Here is a 19,511-nt window from a genome sequence, read left to right as displayed (position 1 = left end):
TTATAACTTTAAAAATGGGTAAATTCACTTGTGATATTGGTATTTTATATCAAGTCCTATTTTTTTCTTTAGCCTTTTAATTATGATAACAAAGTCTGCTACATATTCACCCAGTTATTAAGAAGTTAACGAAAATTAACCACGTGGCGATCATGAGCAATTACCAAGTGGCTATTTCGGCCAATTTCTTAAACGAAGACTAATGGATAGGAGTTAAGAATTCTTTGTTCATAAATCTCTCCGTCCCAAAATACTCACTTTTATTGGATCAAGTGAGAATTTTAAAATATAAAAATCTCGTGACATGTTTAAACAATTATCAGGATAAGAGTTAAGGATTCTCTGTTCATAAATCTCTCCATCCAAAAATAGTCACTTTTATTGGATTATGTGAGAATTTTAAAATATAAAAATCTCATAATATGTTTCAACAATTATCAGTAGTGGTTTGAAAATTGACTATTTTAATTGACTTTTTACAAAAAGATGCACAAAAAAATATAATAATTTATAATGATTTTTTAACTTTTACACTAAATATATTCCCAATCGAGTCCTCAGTGTTTTGGGAATAGAGGATTCAAAGAGATTGATACAAAGGTTCTGTGCGTTTCCACAAAGGAGGTTCCTAGTCACATGTAATTTTTTTTTTAGGTACATCGGAAAGTTCCTAGTCACATGTAATAGAAACCATATTGTCCATTGAAACCAAGCTGGTGACAACTTCAAGGATCTCCTTCTTCACCATTCAAAGGATTGAAAAATTTATTAGTATATAGGTTGACTTTTACTAACCAATACACGTTTGCTAGGGTTAAAAAGCAGAGAAATTCATCTAAATTTCTGATTTTCAAATGCTTAGTTGCCAGCAAAAGACGAAAAATTATTTTCCTTGAAACTTGTTTCAAAAAAATCTTCCATTTCCAAGTTTGAACCTTACCCTAAAGCCAATGCAAGCCCTCAAAGTCAAATTTAAAATATTTACGAACTAGCAAGACAAAGAAAATAAGAACAATATGAAAAAGTGAATAATTTTTCTAAATTTTATTACTGAAAAAGAACTTAATAGTTGTAAAATCTTAAATTTCAATTTATAACAAACAATGCTTGGTGTAAGTCACAATTCATGCTTCAAATCAAGCTAAGATTACATAAAGTAAGAAACTGTGAAAAATAAAAGTTAGAATATATTCTAGAGAAACGTTACTCAAAACGGATTTATTTAAACTTTGAAATTAAGTTGTTAATATGTTTTCAAATAGAATATATTTTTTCGTTCGGAGACCAATAGAATTCACCTAAAATTCAGATCGAATATGAATGTTTTGGCCTGATTCAATGACCTTGAAATATCAACAAAATTATTATTTTACCAACAATTTGTCAAACCGTTCCATGAATTTGCTGTCATTCACCACTGCATTTATACACCCAAATGTCACATATGACTTAGCAATTGGGTCAATTTGAACTGGTATGCTACTCATTTTCCCATATATATATATGGATTGACATTTCAAGTTTTATATTTCTTCTTCCAGGTAACTTCAGGGATGCAACCCCTCAAGTCAAAATTTAAGATATTTATTAAGTATACTAATGCACAAAAATGTATGGAATAAGAAAAATACAAGAAAAAAATAAACCACATAGAAAAGAGACAATTTTTCTGAAATTTTATTACTAAAAAAGAATTAAACAGCATCGAAAACTTCAAGTTCAATTTACATCAAATAATGTTTGGTGACCAAATCACAATCCACAACCCAAATCAAGCCAAGATTTCCAGGGACAAATTTCATTAAAAGGACTTTTATATTTGGCTTTCACAAGCCCCTAATAGCACAAATCAATCCAACAAGAACAAAATCAAGACATGTGAATCCAAAAGAACAGTTATAAAACCCTAATAAAAAATAGCAAACACATATATGACAGAGCCAAACAAATATTCTGAGATAATGAAATTCGAGTATCAAATCAGAAATCGAGAAAGGGTTTGTAAAGCATGGGGCGTGTTTGGGAATTTTGAAGAGGAAATTTAAAAAATGGAGTGATTGTAACAGAGAGAGAGAGGGAGGGAGAGAGAGAGAGAGAGAGAGAGAGGGGGGGAATCCGAACATACCTCAAGAATGGGACAGTCAATCGTCGCCACTGCCGAATGGAGAGCACCGTTCGAAGTCGAAGTTGCTTTCCTTCGAACCCTCTCTCTTCTCCCTCTCTTCAACTAGGTTTTGCAGCTTACAAATCTGATGTTCCAGAAGCCAAAAGAAAAAATTAGTAGAGCCTATTTTGGGGTTTCTTTTGCCGCCCAATTTTCCCTCCGAAATCGGTGACAGAATTATTATTGCCAAGGAAACTGGTTTCTCAACAAATGATATAAAAATATTAAAAATTATTGGTGATGAAAATATATTCGTCATTAATAATTTTATAATTGGTGACAAATTGTTTTCTCACTAAAAATCTCAAAAATTTGGCACCATTAAAAAAAAGCAGAAAAATATTCAGTGACAAAAAAAAAATAAAAATAATGACGAAAAAAAATTTCGTCACCTAATTTTTTTATTATCTATGTAGATTAGTGACGAAATTTTATTTTTCTCTCTAAAAATAGTACATTTGGAGACGAAATATTATTTTCTTCACTAAAGGTACGTTTTTCGTGACAAAATTTATTTTCGTCATTAGTTTTCGTCTCCAAAGACTCTTTTTGTTGTAGTGGAAAGAATGCTCGCTCGAGCCAACAACTCGAACCCTCAGGTCTGTAACCAGAAGCACGCTCGAGCGACAGACCTCTCGCTCGAGCGAAGAACAAACCAGACCGCTCGAGCCAAGAAAAGCTCGCTCGAGCCAAGAAACGCAACTCTCAGGTCCAGAACCAGACGCCATCGCTCGCTCGAGCGAAGCCACTCTGGCTCGACCCACCAGACACAAACTCAACTCTCGCTCGAGCGAAGGTCCAAAAATCTGGGCAGCAACACTAGGCTCCCAAACACAACCAACCTGTAACAAACCTGCCCAACACATCCTACAACTCAATACGAAGTAAAAAGGATGCAAACAAGATAATAAACAACTACCAACATCCACGGACACATGTCCGGATCACTGTACAACAAGGGTAAACCTGGGATCGCTATATGCGTTCTGCACTCGAGCGAGTCTTCTTACGCTTGAGAGAGGTCACTTGTTGTGTCTGGTCGCTTGAGCGAAGGTTGCGTATATCAGTTCGTAGCAGAGGTGTTTTATATCACTTTTATGATCTTCTTTTTGCTAAAAACCCTAGTCCAGCACTCTCTCTCTCTAAAACTCCCGCTCTCTATCTCTCTCTCTCTACAAATACTCTTAGATCCAAGCACCTCTACCCTGCTTCCTTTGAGAAAAAGGTGGAGCATCTTGTGGGCTTCCATTCCATCCGAACCAAGCTTGGTTTTGTGCACTTTTGAAGATCTCCTTCTTCTCTTTTAGGCTTTTACACTTGAGGTAGGGATATTCTACACCTTGATATGGTTTCCAACCTAGGTATTTGCCATTTTGTATAAATGGTGGAATTTGAGAGGATTTGGGTGAAGTTAGGGCTTGGGTCCAAAATTTAAAAGAGGGATTTTTATATTGGGTTCCATGAATATATATATGGGGTATTGAATATGAGGTTATATGGGTTAAAATGATTAAATTTGAACTTGGGATTGATATTTGAAAAAGGAAAAAAATTGCCCTAATTTGTGTTCAATAATTATTTTGTATAAATAATGAAATTGATATGGGAAATATGAAATTGGGTGGATGTGTGAATGAATGGTGTAGTTGGATTTGATAAGTCACTCACCTATAAAAAATTTGATAAATTATCTGTTTGTTAAATTGTACATCTGTTTAGAAATATCTGTTTTGGGCTATCGGTGGAGGATATCTATGATTGTTGTAGAAACTGTATGAGAACTAGTTGAATTGAAACTGAACATTTGAATTATGTCATTGAATATGATGGTTTGATTAAACCATTGAATATGTGATTTGGATAGTCATTGTATATGACAACGCTTTTAAATATATTGTATATGTATTATTGTTTGGGAGGAGATAAGGGATGTACTCCATTGTTTGGGAGGAGATAGGGGATGGACTCCATTTTAAATTAAGTTGGTCGGAGTGTCCAGGGTGAAAGTCCCTCGGATGAGAATCCGTAAAATGGAAAAAAGATTGAAGTGTTTGAATAATGATTGTTATTGAATTGTGAACGAATGAGTTGTAGTCTCATTTGGAATTGTTTAGATGATATGGAACTACACTTATGAATTGATTTGAAATGAATGAATGGAAATGGATTAAGATGTGGATATCAATATTGAATGGTAATTATGGGGAGAATGTAAGTTGGCCTTGAGTATTAGACTTCTATCTAATATTTATATCTTAGTTAAATCTCATATATTGTGTTAGTTTATCTTTATTGGACTTTGGCTCACCCTACTTGGGAAACCATTTTCAGGTACAGGTGACATGCCTTCTCCAAGGACGTAGCTTGGGAGGACTTAGGAGTTGGAGACTTGTTTTGTTACTTTTGTGTTTAAATGTTAATCCAAGCCTAGAGCTTTAAATGTATAGAGCTTATGATTCTCTTTTGTTTTTAACCAAGTATTATCTTGGAAAGATGTAAGCCTGTAGGGCATTTCTTTTGTTGCCATCAACTTGTATTACATGCCGTGGATTCAGAATGAATGTTTATGAATGTATAATGCATGTAATTCCCTTTGTAACACAAATTCTAATTTATGAAAGTATACCAATTATGTTAGATTTATGTCTCTTATGAGTTGAGTTATTTGTATTTATTTGAGGGCGTTACACAAGTTGACAATAATAATTGTGTGTGATTTTTTTCCCCCTCTTTTCTGTATCTTGAGAATATTACAGGCTTCAAATAAAACAAAAAAACACTATCAAATTGGTTTTTTCATTTTTTTTCCTGTTATGAGTTATCAATTTGATTTTGTTAACACAGTGTGATCTCCCATGTCATTTGAACAAATAATTGATTTTGTTTTGCCAAGTGGCTTATGCTATTTTGAAGATCATTAGATTCTCAATGGAGTTGTTTTCTTGTGACTCTCTTTCTCTTTCTCTCAATTGACAGCGGCACATAACTGTTTTAAATGCATACGGTATCCATTAGCATAATTATAATATTAACTTACATTATTTCCTTTTTTATTGGCCTTTTTGTTGAGTGTCTTTTGATGTGTTTGTATTACTTTTCTCTCTCATTTATATGAATCAGTTTTCTTTTTGTTTCCATTATTTTTTACTCCAACTGGTTTAGTTTACCTTTTTTTTTTTTTGGTTTCTTCTTTATTTCCCTTGGGATTTAATATGATCTAGGGAAAAAATAAAGAATTAACCACAAATTAGACCCACTACCAAATGAATGTCAGGTTTTACAATGTTAATTAGAGTACAAATGTTAGGATTTTATTCTTGGCAATCCCGTTTGACAAAACTTCTTTGAGTTGTAATTTTGTTCACATTTTTATTTCAGTGAGGCTATGAGTTGTTAGAGGCGAATCCAACCTGAATCGTGCTTTGCAGAGAAGTTTGTGATGTCAATACTTTCAAGATTGCCACTTCACTGATTATTACGGGGGTCGAGCTGTCCGGTCAGCTCGCGGCCAAAGCAAAATGCAAAATTGCATTCAAAATTGCATGTTCGCCCTTGTTCGCTCGAGCCAAGGCTTGCTCGCTCGAGCCAAGGAGTTCTCGCTCGAGCTACGGATTGCGTCCATACAAAAACCTGAAAGAGTGGTGTGCTCGCTCGAGCCAAGGATTCGTCGCTCGAGCCAAGGCACTAGTAGAAATCACGAAAGTTAAGCTCCTCGCTAGAGCGAGAGAAGCTTCGCTCGAGCGACCTTCAAAATCCAGATTTCTTAAGGAGTTGGTTTTCTTCCAAATCTAGGATTACTTTTGGTTTTCTATAAATGCTTGTTTTTCTTCCAAAGCTAAGTGTACTTCTCCAAATCTTCTTTTTGGATCTTAAGGTTTATATTTGGAGATATTTTGTTAGGTTTGCTTTGATGTTTTTATTGAGTATTCAACTCATGGTTTGAAAGAGAGTACATCAAAGGTTTTGTTTGTTATACAAAAGAGAGAGTTGTTCTTCGGTGGATTCTGAAGAATTCGAGCCTGAAGCTTCGGTGGATTCTGGAGTGGCTCATTGTAAAGACAATTCCGAGGTGAAGACGGGGTTGGAAGAGGCACATAGAGGTTGGTTCAATTAGGCGTGGATTCGCTAGGTAATTGAGAGTATACCTGTGTAATTCCTTTAAATCTTCTTAGTGGATTGTTTTTGTGGCTGTTGCCCGTGGTTTTTTAATCACAGTTGAAGGTGTCCAATTGTGGTTTTTTCACGTAAAATCGTTGTGTTGATTTGTCTTTGATTGTTTGATTGGGATTGTTATATTCTACTTAAAATTGGTACATAATCACAAATCAACATCTAGGGTTTCTAGATTTTTCAACAAATATGTAACAAGCCTCACTTTTTATTATTATTTGGGAATGTGGATTGGTATGCTATGATAGAAACTATACTTTGAGCTTTGTTTATTAGTTTTTCTTTGGTCTCCTTCTTCTTTTTCAGACTTGATAACTCAACTCAAGAAGAAGAATTGGGGTTTTAATGAATCAATTTGATTTGGTAATGCTTTGCATTTGAATGATTTATTTTTTGGCTGTCAATCACTTTATTCATTCTTTGTAACAAAATGATTTTTTTTTTTTTTAAGTGTTTCAGTGTATTTTTTGTTTTTGAATATGCTCTACTCTGTAGAGTACAGACAACCATGTTGATGATAATGAACTGTGAAAGTGATTCGATTTGTGACAAAGTCACCTAAGATACCATTATTTTCTTTTAGTTACTATAATGGACATCCACGTATATTTTCCCTTACACTATTAATGGTACTTTGATTAATTATTTTCTTTCCTTTGTTTTGATTGCTAGATTTGTATTAAAATTAGTTTCTAATAGCCGATTTCCTCTTGTTATAGTTCATGAATTTTTGGTGCAGCTCATCAATTTCTATAATGAAAGGTATTCAATTTTGAGATCTCTTTGATAATATTTTCATTAAAGTTTTGATAAATATGTCATTCCCTTTCTCCCTCTAATCATTAGATTTCTCCCAAGTTTTAGTTCGTTAGCTTTTGTTGTTTTTATGTTGTTCTATGTTTTTGTTTATTACATTTGTTTCATTACTTATATAGTTTTGATCAAAGTTAAATTTTTTGGTTTGTTACTTATTGGGTCTTCTTCGGTGTTTATAGGGTTTCAGACAATGCTTCCTTCCCATTTGCATAAAAGATGGAAGCAAAATGCGATTGATGAGCAGTAGATAATGTAAACCATGATGAAAAATAGTATTGTTGAAACTTTTTGCTTCCTCCACTAGATTAGTTTTCTTGAATCGTTTTTTCTTAATCTTTCTTTCAGGTATTGTAGTAGTCTTTGTACCTCACATGAGTTTCTGAAATATATTTCTAAAATGGGTCTTTGAAATTAGGTTTTCGTTGGGTGTCTAATATATGCAAGATGAGAGAGCAAGTTTTTTTTTTCCTTGTTTTTTCTTTTTTTGGGGGGGGAGGGGGGGTTAATCAAATGGCCTTCCATGAACTGAGTGTCTGGATTAGATATTGTGGGTTCTGAAGTGGTTGGTTGTGATGACCAAGAAAGGTTTGATTGTAGGTGGATTTTGTTTCTCATTTATATTGAATGATTTGTTTCTCATTTACAGTGTATTTGATTTGGTTTGTTAAATAGTATTTTGTATTTGTGGATTCTATTCTTTCATTTTGATTCATTGAAATTTTGATGCTAAATTTGGTAGTTATGTTTGTACTGTAGAGAAATTATCCATTTTGCACCCTCTCTCTAAAACCCATTATTAATGTTTTTATGGGGTTTTTTTTATTTTTTTTATTTTTTTTATTTTGAACTTTGTTGTGAATCTTTGAGAGTTATTTTTGTTTACTTGAAAGAGTAATTAGGTTTTTCATGTTAAAAAATTCACTCAATCTGAAGGGTTGAAAGAGTGAAATCACAGAAAATTAGTTTAATATGGAGGGTGGATATTTACGGCATGTGCCCATTTAAATGTATACTAAAACCAATTTTTGCTTCTTTGCTGATATGACAATAAGATAAATTGTAAGTACTATGACAAATGAGTATATTGTTTCTTTTGTTTTCTCTATTTTTATTTTTTTCTTTTACACTGTAGTAGTGGGTATGTAAATGGAACTTAGTTATAAGCCAAAACATGCATATTAGTTATCCAAAACTAAGAAACCACTCATTTCAATTTACATGTCTGTATATTTATGGGTCTAATTTCTCTTTGGGGTTTAATCACTGAGTTTATTGATTGATTTGGAAGGAAGGTGAAAGGAAATTAATCAAAATTTTGAATTTTAGATTTATTTCAATCTATGACATTAGGAAACAAAAGTTTCTCTTGGCTAAGCTTTCTACCATATTCTCTTAGCGACATGTGATGTTTATTAGTTGATTGGAATCACAGGTGGAGGAAAAGATACTATCGGATTGAATAAAGGGGGAACACCATGAAAATTGAAAGCTTACTATGGGATGTAATCTTCAAAGGATGTATAAGAATATTGGCAGCTTACTACTTTTACTTTCATTCCTTCTAAATATATAGTTTGGATACTCTCAAATAATCTTGGTTTTGAGTTTATGGGTTTCTTTTTTTCTTTTTTCCTTTTTTGAAATTGATCACATCCTTCGAATAATATTTTTATGGAATACAATAAATTATCATCTCTAAACCAATTGTCTTCATTGTTCTTTGTCTTGATATTTCATATAGGATTTCATTTGATATTATATTCAAGATTTTTTTTGATATTCTATACATAATTTCTTTTGTATTCTAATTCTGGAGCTTTTCTTAATTGATTATGTTGGAAATTGGGTCGGGTATTGGACCCGGATTTGGGCGCCCATGTGGCATGACCCATGGCCCATTCAAATTACTCATGTAATTTGAATTTTTATTTATCCTCTTAGGATAACCCACTATCTCCATCTAATCTATCTTATCCTATTAGGAGATAGGGATGTGAGATTATATATCTGATTTAGTTAATAGATATCAAATACGTTATGTTGATTTACCTATAACATTTTTCCCCATAATCTCTCTCTAACTCTCTCCCACATGTAAAACGATCAAGCCTTTGCACTGTGACTAGAGAGGTTGATACTCATACTGTGATATCACTCCATTGCTAGGTGTTCATAGTTCATGGTTGTTAAGCATGTGATTCAGCCACAAGGTTTTTCATTCCGGATTCTTTTACACAAGGTATATATTTGAATCCTTTTACCCGCTGCGTTATCTGTATCTTACAAATTATGAAAGGAATATAAAATTAGCAAATAATTTATTAATGCTGCCATGAGAATGCTCAAACTAGCTGTATGGTTACTTCTTTTGCATTTGAGGCAACAAAATTGAAGCAACGTTTGCACTAGAAACAACTTCTACAACGCCAAAAAAAGGCAATTGAATATTTCATTCACCAATTATGTTATTCTTAGTTACTCTACATGGAAAGAGTGGAATGTGAATGTGGGAAAGTTGGGGAAAAGAAACCTAGGTGAATAAACTTTAATAGATTGATTTAAATTTTTTTGGTGTTAAAAGAATGATGCTAATGGAATAGTTACGGCTGAATTACTCTTAAAGGTTTTGAAAATATATTTTTTAAGTGTTACATATACCCTACCGAGTTTTATAAAACAAATTTCCTCATTTAATGTTGAGTTGTATACACTACTGAATGCTTAGGTTTTGTTGAGGAGTGTCTTTAGGCATGGGTTATCACTATATTATCTATGTTGTTGTGTATCAGTGTCAAAAAACATTAATTAATCTTTTAGGAGAATACAATTTGATTTGAAATTCGCATTATTTAAACTTACGGTTCCTACACATTGTGTGGGTTATTTATATGTAACTCTAAATTTAGTTTGGCTGTCATGATCTGAATTTCATGTTTCTAATGGATTTGTCTCAAGGGTAGTAAAAAATGTATAATCTGAATTTTGAAACATCAACAAATATTTGCTGCATAGATTAGCATGTATCCATATTTTGATTTTTAGGATTGAAAATGGAGTATATAGAATAAAAATTATTTGAGAATTGAAAATGAAGTAGGAGTCTGTTCGTGTATCCTTAATAGAATCTTCGAGAATTATTTCATGATTGAAAATGAAGTGGGAGGTTGTTCATATAAAATAAAAATTATGCTTGGAGAGCAAACAAAACCGTAATGTGATGAGACGAGTAAAATGTGAGTTTCATATAAGACATGTTTAGACCCGTTTTAGCTTTGAATTGCTGCCAACAAAATGACTTATTGAGTTTCATGCATTTTGCAAAGTTGGATAAAAAGAGGAGGCACCGAAGATTTTAGAGAATTATAATTTCGTTAATTATCTATGGTTGTGATGGTTTATTGGAGATATTCCTATTCAAAAATTAAACCAGACCTTTTGTTTTTTCCCCTAATAATGCAAGTTGAGAGGGATAGATTCTTTATTTATTTGTCCTTGACCATTCATGAAAGAAATTTAGCATTACTTTATCCTTCGTTTTGTTTGGATTGGTTTATTCTATGGGGTTTTTTTTTTTTTTTTCCGGTTAAGAAACACACTGAATTATATAATTTATTGTTTGGTGATTTCTTAATTACTAGAAAATTTATTTTAATCTAATTTGTTGGCCCTTTTGCAGTTAAAGTAGTGGAGCTTATTGTTTGTTTTCTCACATGACAATGGACATAGCTAAGCTGGAGCATGCGTCAAGTCCATGGAAGGAGTGTTGGTGAACATAGTTTTAAAGCAAGAAAGCTTTATATGACAATGTCACTTAAGCTAAAATATTTGTTGGTCACATATAGAAGATGGTTTTAAATTGGTTGTCTCTTTTCAATGTTAATTAACTCTCAGTTACATCAATCTAAAAAAATGGTTAGGGTAAATTACACTTTGCACCCCTGCACTTTACATCAAATCCCACTTTGGCCCCTACACATTAAATTGTGACACTTAACCGCTTGCACTTTTGGTCAAGTGTCACTTCGGCCCTTCTGTTAGCCTCATTGTTAATAGAGGTTAGTCACATGAAAAACATGTGAGGATGAATTACAATTTGCACCCTTGCACTTTACACAAAATCCCACTTTAGTCCCTATACATCAAAATTGTGACACTTAGCTCTCTAAAAGATAACTTCTGTTAGCCTCACTATTAACATAAGGACCAATGTGACACTTGACCAAAAGTACAGGCAGTTAAGTGTCACAATTGGATATGAAGGGACTAAGTGAGATTTTGTATAAAGTGCAGGGGCGCAAAGTGTAATTTACCCAATTGGTTATTATGTTACTTTTGTTGGGTTTATTTTTTGTTTTAGTTTGTGCCCTTTCTTTTAATATAGTGAGTTTTGAATGTGCTACAAGTGTTAAGAGTATGAGAGAATGTGTTATTTCAGTGCTTGAGTTATTTATCTTTCAAGGTTCACTAGGTAGTTTCAGACAGTTTTCACCCTTGTTCACAAAGTTTTATTAGAGAGCTTGGATGTATTACAAGAAATTATTTATGGCGTATTTAGCTGTGCTATTAACTAAGTAGGCACTGTTAATTAGTTTTGCTAGCAATGTTCAATTTAGGAGTATCTTAGGCATGAGTAATTTTCTGTTTTGATTCTTGTGTGGCACTTTCGATTTTTAGACTTTGATTTTGTCATTTTAATTTGTCAAATTGTTAGAAGGCTAAACGAATTTTTTAACCCTACTTCACTATTTGTGCAAGGAAAATTTCACTAGGTGGTAATTTTTTAGGTTGTAAACTTCATATTAGAATATTGAAATATATAGAATTACTAAATCATTGGATTGTTTATATGTTATTGGAAAGATAGTTGGTTTTGGATGAAATCAAAATGTAAGCAAGTATTTTTAGGCACGAGTCATCCGCTAGAAGAGTGAGATTAGAGACCAAGTTTTGCAACCTACAATTTCTCAAGTTCAATCAATTTTGTAAAATATTTTGATAACATGTTAGAATTTTTTGACTCCTCTCAAACATTTTATTCGAAAAGAAGGAATTGTTTCTTTGACCCCTCTCTAACATTTTATTTTAAAAAAGGGAATAGTTAGGTAAATGTTATCTAATGCAGCACTATTTTGTGATCAAGTTCAAATTTTTAAATTTGAACTTTTATTGTCATTTTTTTTTTTCATTTGCTTTTTGCAGTTCTTTCTTAAATATAGAAAATAAGGGTCAGACATGTAATCAAATTGCTCGAGACATGAGGTCTCTATTTTGACATAGTGAGCTTGAATGTGCTACAAGTGCTGAGAGTATGAGATAATAGGCTATTTCAGTATTTGAGTTATTTATCTTTCAAGGTTCATTTTGCAATTTTAGGCAGTTCTCAACTTTCTTCACATAGTTTTATTAGAGAGTTTGGATGTATTGCAATAAATTATTTATGACATATTTAGCTGTGTTATTAATTAAGTAGGCATCGTTAATTAGTTTTGCTAGCAGTGTTCCATTTAGGAGTATCGTATGCATAAGTAATTTTCTGTTTGATTGTTGTGTGGTATTTCGGATTTTTAGACTTTGATTTTGTCAAATTGTTAGAAGGCTAAACGAATATTTACCCTATGTCACTATTTGCAAATGAACATTTCACTAGGTGGTAATTTTTATGGTTATAAATTTCATATTAGAATATTGAAATATATAAAATTACTACATCATTGGATTTTTTTAATGTTGTTGGAAGGATAGTTGGTTTTGGAAGAAATCAAAATGTATGCAAATATTTTAGGCACGAGTCATTTGCTAGAGGGTTAAGATTAGAGATCAAGTGTTGCAACCTGCAATCTCTCAAGTTGAGTCAATTTTGTAAAACATCTTGGTGACATGTCAGAGTTGTTCGACTTATCTCTAACATTTTATTTGAATAAAAGGAATTGTTGGTTAAATATTATCTAATATGGCACTATTTTGTCATCAAGTTCAAATTTTAACTTCTATTGTGCCACTTTTTTTTTTCCATTTATTTTTGCAATGCTTGCTTAAATATAGAAAATAAGTGTTAGACATGTAATCAAATTGTTCGAGACATGATGTCCCTATTTTTTGTGATTCAGTAGAGATTATTTTATTATGTGATTTTATTTGACAATGAGTTTAAAAACATATGAGATGTTAATACACTCTATGTGTGTTGTTGGTTGGCTCTCATTTTAAATTGAATGATTAATGTTTTATTTTTGGCTATAGCTAGGATGATTACTATTTTGTATCAAAATATTCATTCATCCACTGAAAAAAGGTATTGAAATCTTTTATTGAAGGTGAAACAGTTACCAGTTATAATACTAATTCAGTAATATTCTTTTATTGAACGTTTGTTATACATGTGTCATTTTAACGTGGATCAAATTATAAATTTGCTATTTGGACTTAAGTTTTAGAAAATCTTTTTAGATTATTTGCTTATGCTATACTGAAATATAGAATTCATGTTAACAAGAGTTCTATTGTCTTATAATGAAACTTCTATTTTTCTGCAGAGGAGTGGACTACTAAACACTACTACGAATTCTTTGTGCCATTTCTGTAAATCTGAGGAGGAATCAGTGAATCACATTCTATTGTTTTGTCCCCTGGTTTGGAGAATCTGGTTTGATGTAATCAATTGGTGGGGTTTGTCTTGGGCTATACTGGTTCCATTGAGAGCCTTCTTCTTTGGTGGTCTGGTGTGGGCGCGCCCTTTAAGGTGATTTTTTTAAATTGAGTCTTTCATATATTATTACTTAAAAAAAATATGTGGATAAAATGAAAAGGATAAAAATTTAGTTCTATAGCTTTACTATTTAACAAAATTTAGATAACAAAAAAATATATATATATAAAATAGTTAAATTTCAATTAGATGAATCGAATTTTTATTTTTTAGCTTACCAAATGCTGTAAGAGCTAAAATTAATTGGGGGGTAAGAATGAGAATTTTCGACACAACTCAAGCAATATATAAAATTAGTAAGTCAGAATTGACCATTTTTCAACATAAATTCAAATATGACACGACTATATATAATATGAATTATTAGTTATATATTTTAATGTTCACTAAGGGACAATATGACATTTTTTTTTTTGAACTTTTATTTAACTCCAACTAACTGAATAAAAAATATATATAAAATAATAATTTAAGGCTAATATCTTCTCCTTCTTTTTTTTTTCTATTTAAGATGTATTTTTTGTTACATATTTTAGAGTCAATCTAGTAAAAAATATAGTAATAAGGTATAGTTTTTTTTAATTATAAAAATGCAATTGAGTTGAAATCAAACATTTTATGAATTATTTCATTTAGTAGAAATAAATTTGATAACTTGTGGGAAAAATTTTAGTCTCGACATAGACTTCCTGAGTTATTTTTAATTAAAAGTGAAAGTTTTCACATTAAAGATCAATAACATGAAAGAAAATAATATCATACGACAACATGAAAATAAATGGATTAAGCGAATATTGAAGTAATTATAAAACAACACGACATGATGCACATTCCTAGTTTTGAAGCCCTAAATTTTGTTCAAAATTAGGAGCATGAGGTGACCATCTTGGTCGCCTCACCTTAGAGCTGGCCCTGATCTGGTATTAAGTTCAAGAAATTAGTATTACGCATCTGAAAGATTGTCCCTCTTGCTGTTTTGTGCTCCGTTGGAAACAAGGCCTATTTTGGCAATACGGCTAAAAGTTAGATTTTTGAGTTTTTTTTTTTTGTCATATTACTTCTCTACTTTTTTTGTATAGTTTTTCAAAAAAAAAAATTTAAAATTTAAAAATTAACTTTTAACCTACTTCCTAAAATTAGTTGTTCCGTGACGGTCAACCTGACTTCGTGAAGCTAAAAGATTTGGTAAGAGTGAAGGTCTCTTTAAGATTTGGAATCCTGCTGTGATTAAAGTCAGGGTCACAACAAGAACTTGTGGTGTGGTGAGATTTTTTTTAAATTTTTTTAAATTTTTTTCGATTATTTGAACTATTTATATTATAGGGTTCATCAAATATATCATTCATACAGAAAATTACGTTAATTAGAAATCAGCAATCTCATGATCAGATTCAAATTGTTTAAAAAAAATTATCAAGATCATGTTAATTGTTTATTTTTAAACAAATAAATGTGCTATTGTTATAGAGTTATAGATTTCCAATCAATTTGGATTTTTGCATGGATGATCTATTCAATGAATCCTGTAATATGAACAATTCGAATTATCAAAAAAAAAAAAAAACTCAAAAAAAATCCCACCAAGATACCATAGATCGCTGTTGTGGCTTATTTTGGGAACTCGGTGAAAAACTTTTTTTTTTTTTTTGATTTTTTGGCGTTTTTGAATCACATCATCTCTTTATTTTTTTATATACTTTTTCAAAAAAAAAAAAGTCAAAAAAAAAAAAACTTTTAACCTACTTCCCAAAATAAACTTAGTGTCAACAGTATCTCTCAGTCCTTAGCTTTATGGGCTAAGTCTAACTCAAAGGGGCTGTTCTGTGTATCACAACGTGTCTAACCTGAATGAAATCAGGTTCTGTGATGGCGGACTTAGAGTGGGCTGAGTTATGAGTGGGTGGTCCCTTTGCAGCTTACTATTAGCTCCTGGCGTGTTTGTGTTAGCTCCTGATAAACGGGTGAAAACATAATGTGGATTCCCTAGTGCTGGGGATGAGCTCTGATTGGGCTGAGTTATTAGTTGGTGGATTCTTTGCAGCATATTGCTTGCTCTCGAGGGGTTTGCTTGCTTTTTTTTGTTTTTTATTTTTTCCTTTTGTTGGTTTCTCACCAATCTCTTAATTAAACTAATAAATAATAGGATGATTTTCTTAATTTCAACTTAATTGGAGATTGGAGTTCGGAGAGTTATTATGTGTTTATCAATAAAGTTTTTTTTTTCTGGATAAAAAAAAACAGAGTTACTTCTAGTAATTTTGAAACTTGTTAGATTAATAAACCAAAAATAAAAAATTATTACATACCTGTAATTCAATTAAAAGGTTAAAATTTAAATCTTACTAAACTCAAAATAAATTAATGTAATACTAAATAATTAACCTATATGTTGTCATTCTCAATTAATTAAATTAGACATATTTAATAGGAAAAATTAATCTAAGGTCCCTCTCCCCTATTTAGTAATGGAAGATGTGGGGAAGTGGTTTGGAAATACTCTTTTGATCCTGGGGGACGTTCGTGATCCTCTGCTAGTCACCTGAAAATGAACAAACACTCCGGTCGGAGGTGCAGGAATTAGCCCTCCGACGGGCAAGTTAGTCTCTGCACTCAAGATTACTTGTATTCTAAGTTAAGCTTAATAGTTCTCACATACCTTTCTAGAACTGAAGATCTTGTATTTATAGTATTCTCTTTGGGCCTTGGGGCCTGGCCCAACCCTAGCCCTTTACATGTACTTCTACTCGGCCCTTGTTTCACTAGAAAGAATGCCGGCTACTTTATTCGGCCCTTCAATTGAATAGGATCAACGCCGAATAGTAGTTATGTTCTGGACTGGACTGGTCCACTCCTGTTAATCCAATTTATTCGGCTCCCACAATTGCCCCCCAAACACCCCACTAGCGTCAGTTAGTCAGCGTGTTTGGCTTCTAATCTGGAGGTCAAAAATTCAGCGGTTACTCCTCTTCCTGATGTGTGTCAAAACGCGTACATGTTTTTTGGTCATTGTAACGCTTTCCCGCCCCTTCGTACATTGCCTCCATTTAATGCGATTTGAATTTGTCTCTTTGAATGTATGTTCTGAATACTCAAAGATATCTGGCTTGCCTTCTAGTGCAACTCCTACATTCCGCGGCTTCTGCAATCCCTTGTTTCTCGCTCTTTCCTTCGTCTCCTGTAAGTTTTCTTCTCCTTCATTTTTGATCCCCCTTTTTTATCTGCTTTTAGTTTTCCATAATCCTTGGGTCGGCCAAAATGGCAAAACATCTGAAGGAGCTCCTTTCTGCGGATCGAATCTTCGGCTTTCGACGCCATTTCTCCATCCTCGACAACGTCTTTCTGTCACTTTTGGCAGACAGCACCACTAATATGGTGAGGGAAGACGAGAGCACAATCGTCTTTCCTTTCCTATCAATTGCTGAGGGCGGCGTCCGTTTTCCTCTTCACCCACTTTTGAGGGCCGTTCTTCGGTACTGGGGTCTCATCCCTTCCCAGACCAATGTGAACTTCTTTCGCATCATAATGGGGATTGTAGAGATAAATCGGCGTCTTAGAATTAATTTAGGTATTCCCGCCATTCGGCACTGTTATGTCCTAGCCAAATCTACCGGCCGGCTAGGACGCTACTTTCTTAGAGCCAAGGATACTGATGATCACTTAGTGACCATGCTTAGAGCCAAGGATACTGTCGATGACGTGATGGTCGTTGTCCACGGCAATTGGGAATTCGTCAAAGATGAAGATCGCCTAGACCCTGTGCCAAGGCGAAAAGGCGAACCAGGTGGCTGATCAGATCACTTTGTTTATGTTATTTATATATGTATGTATTCGGCACTAAGCTCATCTAATCGTTTTGTTTATGCAGGCAGCGACTTGAAGAGAGTGTTGGTTTCGAACGACGACGTTGTGCTCACAGAAATTAAAACCGCGCTACACCTCGTCGGTCATTCAGACCTCCAAAAATAAGGGAGGGCAGCCCACATTCTCCTGCGGTACGAGCCAACTTACACAACGTTCTCGACGATAGACAATATTCCGATCGCGCGAGGCGACAACTGTCTTACAACCCTCACTTTCCCAGCTTCAAAAACTTGAGACAGATCGGCTTAGAATCATCTGATTTTGAACACATAGAAGAACAAGTGGCTGAACCAATCGCCGAGGACCCGGACCGGTTGGCCGTGGAAGTTGATGAAGCTATTAATTCGGCCTTCGAGGAAGCCAGATTGAACTCTTTTAACCCTCCGCCTACATCAGGCCGAGGGGACGTCTTTGAGGATATTTTTACAAACTTGGGAGACCTTCCCGGCGATTTTTTTGAGGATATGGCTGGGGAAAATCTTACGCAGATGGCACGAAAAAGAAACGCCGAACGCATGGCCGCCCGACAAAAAGCCGTAGCCATCTGTTCCAGACTTGTTCCGACTGAATTTGTTGCCCCTACTGTTGTAGAAGAAACGACTCACGTTGTCGTGGCCAAGACGGAAAAGGTGGTCGAGCGCCCGATTACAGAAGGGCGGCCGATTTCGGAGGATCGGGGCAAAAAACGAAATGCTGAGGGCTAGGACGGCTCTGAAGAGGGCCCTATTGAAAAACGACCATGCTTAGAGGAGTCAGTTGTGGTTGCCCTTTTCGTTATTGAGCCAAAGATGAAAAACGTGCCGATCTCCTCTAAAGCATCAGCTTTGAAAGATCCAGCTGTGGCACTGAGCTTGGCTGCCTCGGTCTCCTTGCCGGCTGACAAGGCGACCTTTCGTGTCGAGCCGGATTTGGTGACAATAGCATTAGCCACCTAGTCGGCTCTTCTGGTACATGACTAACTCTTTGGTTTGATGTTTCTTGGCATGACGATCCTTTGTTTTGTAGACGGTTAGAAGGATCGCCGAATTGGGTCGCCGCTATCATGACGCTATTGAAAGGATTGGTTGTTTGCAATCTGAAGTCGAGGGTCAAAAGAGTATGGCGGAGTTCGAAGCAATGAAAGCCGCGATGGAGAGTGCGCAGGCCGAGGTTGAGAAGGAAAGGGCCAGGACTGCTGATCAACTCAGATCTGACGCCGAGGAGAGGGCAAACGTGAGCGAGGAATCGCTCAAGTTAGCCAAGGAGGCGCTTGCCAAGCTGGAGGCCGAGTTGGGAGAATTGAAGCAGGCTAAGGAGAAAGCCGACTCTGAGGCTTCGGCAGCGTTCGAGACTGGAAAGAGCGCCGCCCTTAATGACTATGTAGAAGAAGTTCCCAAATTCGAGAATCAGGGATTCAAGCACGGCTGGCTCAAAGCCCTTGCTGCCGTTGGAGTTACATTGGCCATGCCAATTCCATACGAGCAAGTGGACGTTGAGCCGCTTTTGTCTGACCCTGAGACTTGATTTGGGAGACATTCTAGTTTTGTTAGGTTTTTCTCAATTTCAATGTATGTTTTTGTTTAGTAGATTTCTGTTAGTTCAAGATAATTTTCATGTATAAATTAGTTACTATTTGCGCTTAGTTTATTAATGAAAATTTCCTTTTCATTCCGTAATTCACTGTATGCAGTTTTTGATATTAACAAAGAGTTTTGCTTTTGATTTTCACTACTTTGGATAAAATGATCACTTTATGTTGTGCTTGCTAATTATCTATCCGATAGGAAGTAGGATCATGAGATGAGTAAATTACAT

Source organism: Camellia sinensis, chromosome 13 (genome assembly GCF_055761805.1).
Source record: "Camellia sinensis isolate YWXY chromosome 13, ASM5576180v1, whole genome shotgun sequence".
In the NCBI taxonomy this organism is placed as follows: domain Eukaryota; kingdom Viridiplantae; phylum Streptophyta; class Magnoliopsida; order Ericales; family Theaceae; genus Camellia; species Camellia sinensis.
This window is presented reverse-complemented; position numbering follows the sequence as displayed.